The sequence below is a fragment of the Tupaia chinensis genome, unplaced genomic scaffold, assembly GCF_000334495.1.
Source record: "Tupaia chinensis unplaced genomic scaffold, TupChi_1.0 Scaffold000180_1, whole genome shotgun sequence".
Lineage (NCBI taxonomy): Eukaryota > Metazoa > Chordata > Mammalia > Scandentia > Tupaiidae > Tupaia > Tupaia belangeri.
The window spans coordinates 2,803,576-2,812,679 of NW_006159655.1; positions in this window are offsets into that span (position 1 = coordinate 2,803,576).

Consider the following 9,104-nt stretch of genomic DNA (forward strand, 5'->3'; position numbering starts at 1 on the left):
CCCTTTCTGTCTCTCTGTCTCTGTCGGGTGAGCGCATGAGCCCTATAGCAAAAACCTCTCAAAAAAAAAAAAAGATTGGCAAGAGAGAAATGTCAAGTTACCTACAAAGGATATCCCATCAGGTTCACAGTGGATCTCTTATCCGAAACCATGCCAGTGAGGAAAGAATGGGAAAATATATCCAAAGTGTTAAGGAATAAGCAATTTCAATCAAGAACACTGTACCCGGCAAGATTATCCTATATATGGGACGACAAGACAAGAACATTCTCAGATAAACAAAACCTGAAAGAATTTACCAATACCAAACCAGATCTCCAAGAAGTTCTCAAGGGATTGCTATACCAGGAAAATTAAGTGGTGACACATAGAAATAAGAGTTCAAAAACTAAGAAAATAGCCAACTTAATTGTAGTGACAAGTCTGGAGTTGAATATTATATTCCAGAATTTAATCGTGAAGATCAAATCACAACAGGAAATACTTACATGAGACTGAACTGGTGAGATAGAATTTTATGACTTTTGACTAAAACACTGCTGATTTTCTTCTAGACTTTTTTTCTGGTTTTAAGGATTTTTGTCCTGTCTTGACAGCTGCTCATAGGTTCATATTCCTACTATTGAACAGAATCCTAACCTGTTTCCTGGCTTTAAGTTTTAAGCAAAGTTCTTCAGCATTTCTTTGATTTATTAAAGCTAAAAGTGCTTTTTTTGAAATTAAAAAAATATATTAATACCTATTTAATGACTGTAGTAAGCTATATAGCATCAGGTAGGTGCTACCTTATAGTATATTCATTCTAAATATGAAACTAGAAGTGGAACATTTTTGACAATAACATTATAATTAAGCCACTATGTAGTATATTCTAGATGGGAAATCACATTTTGTATGCTGTGACGGCTCAGGGAATGAATGTAAATTAATTAATTAATTAATCAATTTAAAAATCTTTCATGAGGAGAGCAGCAATTGGCGTAATGGCTATGTTGCTGGACTCCCATGTAGTCGACTGCGGCTCAAGTCCTGGACCCGATGACTTAAACTCACACCTGGCGCATGTGCGTGCATGCCCAGGATCCTGAGAGAAGAATGGAGGAGAAGGGATTGTGGCGTGGTCATCCCCCAGGGGTGATTTCTGGCTTTCTGTCTCTCTGTCTCTATCTTTCTGGCAAGCACACACACCCTACAGGAAAAACCTCTCCAAAATACAGATGTTTCTGAAGGAAATTACAGGGCACTTGTAACTAGATTCTAGCTTTGTCCATATTTTTAGTTTAAGGTATTTTGTGAATCAATAAAATGTGGGAAAAAAAGTTTAGTATGGAAGGGAGAGAGGGGAAAGGGGAAGGAAAAAAGTAAAAGTAGGCTTAATTGACAAAAAAAATGAGAAGCTATTTTTTTGATAAGTTACAGGGTAATATCTTTGGCTTGATTGACATACATAATATTTGTGCTGGAAAAGAAATGTTGTACAATGTAAAGATGTGATAAAATGTAAATAAATTAATTAAAGAAAAGAAAAACTCATACCAGGCATGTGGTACATGCATGCCCAAAATCCTGAAAGGAGAAGGGATTATGGCATGGCTATCTCACTGGAGGTGAGTGATTTCTTGTTTTCTGTCTCTCTGGCCAGTGTATGTACCCTATAACATAAATCTCTCTCTAAAAAATAAAAGGGGGGGGGTGTGTGGAGACTTCTCAACACAGTGAAAGTCATATATAAAAAACTCATAGCTAACATCATACTGAATGGGGAAAAACTGAAACTTTTTCTGCTAAAAACTTGAACAAGAGGGGCTGGCAGGTGGCATGGTGGTTAAGGGCACTGGACTCCCACATGGCTGACCAAGGTTTGAGTCCCAGACCTGGTGACTTGCTTTCTTACTCTCTCTCTTCCTCTCTAGTCAAATTAAAATAAAGAAATAAATAAAGTTAAATAAAATCTTTTTTTTCACACTTTTTAAAAATATCTAAAAAAAGAAAAAAACTTGAACAGGATAAGGCTGTACACTTTCTCCACTACTCATTAATATAGTACTGGAAATTCTAGCCAATGCAATCAGACAAGAGACTAAAATAACACACATTCATATAGAGAAAGAAGTGAAATGATCTCTATTTGCAGATGACATGATTATTTACATACAAAACCCAAAAGAATCCACAAAACAAACACATCCCCTGGACATGATAAATGAATACAGTAAAGTGGTATACAAAATTAACATACAAAAATCTACAGCATTTTTATATATCAACAGTAAACAGGCTGAGGTAGAATTGAAGAATTTCAATTTTGTAATTTCATTCATAATGGCCACAAAATAATTAAGATACCTAGGAATAAACCCAACCAAAGATATCAAAGATCTCTATAAGGAAAACTACAAAAACTTTAAAAATAATTTGAAAATGATACAAAAAATAGGATATCCTATGTTCCTGAATGGGAAGAATGAACATAACCAAAATGTCAATTCTACTAATTATTTTCCAAATTTAATGCAATTACAATAAAATTACCAAAGACATTCCTTGCATATCTGGAATCACCAAAGCAATACTGTACGAAAAGAATGAAGTCCGAGGCATCTCTCTCCCTGACTGCAAAATATATTACAAAGCTGTGGTAGTCAAAATAGCATTGTATTGGCACAAAAGCGGGCATGTAGGCCAATGGAATCTCAAACCATAAAGCAAATGAATTTTTGAAAAAGGGCGCAAGTTAATCTGGTGGGGAAAAAAATCTCTACAGCAAATCCAATGCTGGAAAAACTGAGTATCTACCTGCAAAAAGAAAAAAAAAAAAAAAAAAGAAAGAAAAAATAAATAAACTGGGAGACCAGCAGATAGCATAATGGTATGTTGTTGGACTCCCATGTAGTTGACCACAGTTCAAGTTCTGAATGGACCTGGTGACTTAAATCTCAGACCAGGCATGCGTGCCCAAAACCCCAAGAGGAGAATGGAGGAGAAGGGATTGTGGCATGGCCATTCCTCCTGGGGAGTGATTTCTCACTTCCTGTCTCCATGTCTTTCTTTCTGTGCTCCTGGCAAGTGCACACACCCTATACCAAAAATCTCTCTCTAAAAAGAAAAAAAAGAAATAAATGAAACCAGAGCCCTATCTTTCCCTCAAACAAAAATCTACTCAAAATGGATTAAAGTTCTAAACATAAAAAACTCAACTATAAAACTACTGGTGGAAAGCACAGAGGAAAGAAACTTTTGGAGAGATAATACTTGGCAAAGCTTGTGTGAGTGTGTGTGTGTGTCTGTGTGTATGTGTTTTAGAAGTTTTTGCTATAGGGCGCGTGTGCTCACCAGAAAGACAGAGAGACAGAGAGACAGAAAGTGAGAAATTAACCCCAGGGGGAATGGCCACACCACAATTCCTTCTCCTCCATTCTCCTCTTCGGATCTTGGGCGCGCACATACACGCACCCGGCTTGAGTTTAAGCCACCAGGTCCAGGATTGGAACCACACTTGACTACATGGGAGTTCAGTGACATAGCCATTACAACTGCTGGTCCCAGCAAAGATTATTAAAAGCTCATACAATAATCTCAAAAATAAACAAGTGGAATTATGTCACATTAAAAAGCTTCTGAATGGCAAGGGAAACAAGTGAAGAGACAATCCTGGGAATGAGAGAATATATTTGCAAACTCTCCCTCAGATAAAGGACTGATAACCAGAATGTACAGGGATTGAAAGCAGCTTTCCCCAAAAATAATAATAATTCAATTAAAAGATGGGAAATGAGCTGAACAGACAATTCTACAAGGAAGAAACACGAGCACCCAAAAAAGAATATGAAAAAATGCTCAGCATCCCTTATTATAAGGAAGATGCAAATCGGTCCAACGCCCTAACCACCATGCAACATGCTGGCTTAAAAGTAAAAATTTTTGTTAACATACCAAAAAACGAAGAAGAAAAGAAAGAAGAGGAAGAGGAGGAGGAGGAAGAAGAGGAGGAGGAGGAAGAGGAGGAAGAGGAAGAGGAAAAGGAAAAGGAAGAAGAAAAAGAAGAAGGCCAGACTATCACAATTATGCAATAGCAGCAAATGTAACTGGAATTTTATATTATGTTCTAGACCAAGAGTAAGCAAACTTATTTGCAAAGAGCTGGGCAGTAAATATATTGTTTTGGGTCTTACTATTTCTGTTGTAGCTACTCAATTTTGCTATTACTAGTGTAGAAACATAGTAAAAATCTCTTAGGAAATCATGAAGTTTTAAAAAATTCTACTATAGCTTTGCTTGGGTTTAAGTTGAACATTGAGTAACTTTATTTTTAAAGGCATAAAGAAGTAAAATATTTCATAATTTGAGAAAAGTAGAGTGAGCAAATTATCGGCAAATGGGACAATAACTAAAGACAGACTAGTCTATTTTAATGTTTTACATGACCAAAATAACTGCCAAATAGAAATTATTTTGTGACATTGTATGTCATCTTGTGTACAATATTTTAAGTGTTTATTAAGCTCCTTACCCAACATTACAGAGTTAATGCATTTGTACCCAAACCTGAAACATTACCATTTAATAAAAAGAAGAAAAAACCATTATCTCTGCTCTTTTCCATTCCTCCCTTCCATCTTCTCTGTCCATTTTGTTCTGAATGTTTAAAGCTTGTGTATATTACCTTAATTTTGCTATTTTACATTTGACTGTACACTACAAATTTCCATTTAAGTTGATTATTTAACTTAGTCATTTCAATGATTACAGTATATTTCCCAGAATGCTTTGAACAACATCTGGTCAACCATTTCTCTAATTGTGGTATTGCACATTGTTTCTACTCTTTTTTGCCATTTAAAAGTAATGATCCAATAAATATTCTTATATTCTGGTTTAAAACACACACACACACACACACACACACACACACACACACACACACATACACACAATGCGATACTATCTAACCCCCAGTCAAAATGGCTAAGATTGAAAAAAATAATGATATGTACTGGCAAAACTGTGGTGAAAAGAGAACTCTCCTACACGCTTGGTGGGAATGTACAACCACTGTGTAGAATAATACAGAGATCTTCAAAAACCTAGAAACAGAACTATCATACAGAACCAGTAATTCCACTCCTGGGTGTTGACTCAAAAACTAAGAATACACTCAGTCAGTAAAGGAATTGTACATCCATGTTTATTGCAGCAGTACTCACAATTGTTAAAACATGGAACCAACCCAAATGTCCCAGAACACATGAATGGATTGAAAAAATGTGGCACATATAAGCTACAGAATACTAACCAGCCATTAAAAACAATGAGATCATGACATTTGATCAAAAAGGGGTGAATATGGAAGATTTAATGCTGAATGAAGCAAGCCAGACTATGAAAGAGAGGCATTACATGTCTCCACTAAATATATACAGACAGAATCGGAAAGACTGGAAGGTACAAAGGCATGGAAAGCAACTGTGGACACCAGAGACAGTGTGGGGGGAGGGGAGACAATGGGGGGGTGGGGGTTGGGAAGGAGGCAATAAATAGAGAAAATGGAGAGACATGCTGAGCTACCATCTCTACTCACTACCATCTTCACCTTTATAAAATGATCCTGAACTTTATGAAAAACTGGCATATTCAAGTGAAATAAACAAGGAGTGACACAGTTGCTGATAGAAAGTGAACCAGTGGTAGAATATGCAGAAATATAATAATCACTCGGTAGGTAAGAGATATCATTTACAACGTTGTCCTCTCTCATTAATAGATTAATGGCTGACTGGAGCATAGTTGTTCGCTTTTGTCTACCAGAATTAAGTTAATCTGATGTTCATGTTCATCTTTCTCTTATGATTGTACAACTGACTTGTACAGACATTGTTCTTAATATTAACATGGTATGTAAACATTTTAATTTTTTTTCTGAGGAAATATAAATGTTACTACAGATCCTTTTAATTCTAACAGCTTGTCAGACACTTCCTATGGAAGAAAGAATTTTTTAGATACTATCATTAGGATACAGTAATAGATATGTTTCAACATAGAGCAAGTGGTGATAGAACTCATCCATATCTTTAAGCTGCTACAGAATTTTAAGTAGTAGACAAAACTGTAATATTTTATGCAAAAATTGGTTCTAGATATTTGAGAAGCACAATACAGACATTTTAAGAAGTGACTGTAAAATCCACAGTATCGTCATTGCTTCTCCAAAGTGTTTGTGCTTTGTTCCTCATATTGCAATGAGTTTATATATATATAAGTATGTTTCAATTCTGGGTGAATTTTGTTTTCAAATGTCAATAAAACTGCTATTTGATAAAAATAAACTATTGAGATTGATTAGCTAAAAAAAATTAAAGCAAGAAGGTAACTGGATGGCATATTGATAATGCTGGGAAAACAATGTCAACTGAGAGTTTGGGCAACATTTTCCTTCACAAACAAAATGAATAAAAGATATTCACAGGTAAACGAGGACTGAGAATATTCATTGCTAGTAGATCTGTTCTAAAAAAGAATACTAAAGTAAGTCCTTAAGTTAAAAGGATATTTTTTAATGAAAAGTAAGATTTCTGAGAAACAAAATCATAAGAGTTCTTTAGAAGTAAAAGTACATTCATTTCTATAACTAATGGAAAAGATAAGAGTTAAAAAGATACTCTCAACATGAGAATTGTTTCTTTTGGGAAGTGAAAAATCGTAGATATTACCATGATTTGCACCATCCTTAAGGCCAAAGAACATAAACAGAATACTGTATTTCTGTGGTTAGTAAAGTCATGGGAGAGCAATCAGGAAAAACAAATGTGAAAAGAATACTTAGTGGGGCGATAATGAAAAAACGGGGGAGAAACACTGGTATAGAAGATACCACTACAGGTAATTTCACATTTATTTGGCTTTCCCCCCACCTTCCATATTTTTTTAAAATAATATTTCCTTCCAGAAGTAAGAGAGAAACAGAAAGAGACATGAAAGAGAGAGAGAGACTCTCAATAGGGTCTTGGTGCCATGATCCACCCTCGGTTTCAGTCAGCCTCTGATCTAGTTCAATTGTGTGTTAAGTATCTACTGTGCTCAGGGAGGTTTCTGGATATGAGCCGGAACCATTCCATGTGGGTGAACCTCACAGAGTACTGTGTTAGCCCTACCACTGTAGAGGTCTCATTTATTTTTACAGGCATTCTTTTAAAAATTTATTTATTCAGGGAGAGATTGAGGTACTCCCAACAGGACCGTCACATCATGATCCACCCTTAACCTCAGACTCAGCTCATAATGGGCATACTCACAAACCCACTGTACTAGGGGGCCCTGATAGGCAAAACCAGGACTCTCCCATGAGAGTCTAGCATTGTAGAGTATTGCATTACCATTGTGCTGCCATTTGACCTCTATCGTGTATTTTAAAAAATCCTCACTATAGGGAAGAATCGGTTGTTACTCTTGCACAATTGACCTCTTTCTACCCAATAATGTGAGATAACATTAAGAACACAAGGACATTGTCCTTGTATGTTCCTAGAGGCTCTAACCAAAAACTCAATAATGTTTATCAACTTTCATGCCATAAATCAAGTAAACACAACAATTACAGTCAGACAGCACAGTAATCCCAAGGAAAAATTGATCTTTTGACTTTGACTTTTATATTATGCAAATTTCATGTAATAATTTAGAATACTGTGCTGTCAGTGGAGAAAAAAAAATCTTGTACTCAGTTTTCTTATCCTGCAGCTGCTGAACAAAAACAGGGAAGACTGTGCTAATCTAGTACACTGGCATTTTCTCTTTGGACCTAAATTATAAAGGGCTGACTTCAAGACTATCAAGCAAACTAATTTTAAACACCAATTGCATCTAACACGTAATATAGTTAGTATTCAGAAGTAGCTATGCAGATGCATTAGAGGAACTGGCATGGTGTAATTTCAGAAAAATTAGAGGGCTTATATTTTCAGATTTATTTGAAAAATAAACTGGCCAGTTGTGTCAAGGCTTAGTTAGAGCTAATTCACTATTTTTGGAGTTCAAAATGTGTTTATTTTTATTGCTTTCCTATTTTATTCTATGTTGTCTTTACTAAAATCTTACCAAGTAAGCTTTCTTTTATATACAAGATTGCAACGCTTCTTTCAGAAGTACTAAGAAATCAAATTATTCTTTAAAAACTTAAGAAGTTCTACAGACATTATCTAAATTATGTGTCCAGAGAAAAAGAGCAGTCAGGAGAAAAACTAGCTTCTTCAGTACCTTTTAAAAACTACATTACTACTACTATAGTATATGGTTGGTAACACAATTATTCAAAATTTTTATAAAAAATTTTTGAATCTTGTTTATCAATATTTGAATAAACATAAACATTTGTATATAAGCAATATATACATTTTAACAACCTTTAAAACAAAGAACAAGACACATACTGTATGCCTACTTAAAAAAAATTTATGATTCTGAGGAGAAAACACAAATTTAATATAACCCTCAAAGCAAAGTATTTTGGGTTCTTTGGAGAATTTTTTGCTATAGGGCATCTCCACTTGCCAGAGAGACAGAGGAGGAGAGACAAAAAGCAAGAAACCACCCCACAGTGGGGATGGCCATGCTGTAATCCCTTCTCCTCCAGTCTCCTCTTGGGATTTTGGGTACACACATATGCACCCAGCATGAGTTTTTAAGTCACTGGGTCCAGGACTTGAACCACTGTTGACTACATGGGAGTCCAGCGACATAACCATTATGCTATCTGCTGATCCCAAGACAAAGTTTTAATAATGGTAAATCAGAGGCAATATCTTGGATAAGCTTTCATTCTGAAATTCTAAGAATATCCTAAAAAAAAATTACCAATTTAGCCAATTACATTTAATTTCTTATAGTTTAGATATCATAATGGTTAATTTTAAATATCCACTTGGTTCCACACAGAACCAGGTATTTGCTTAAATACATCTAGATGTTTCTATAATGATTCTTAAAGATCAGACTAACCATTTAAATCAACAGACTTTGAATAAAGCAGATTACTCTCCATAATATGGGTAGGCCTCTTTTAATCAGTGGAAGGCTTAAGAAAAGAATGACCTCCCACAAGGGAAAGA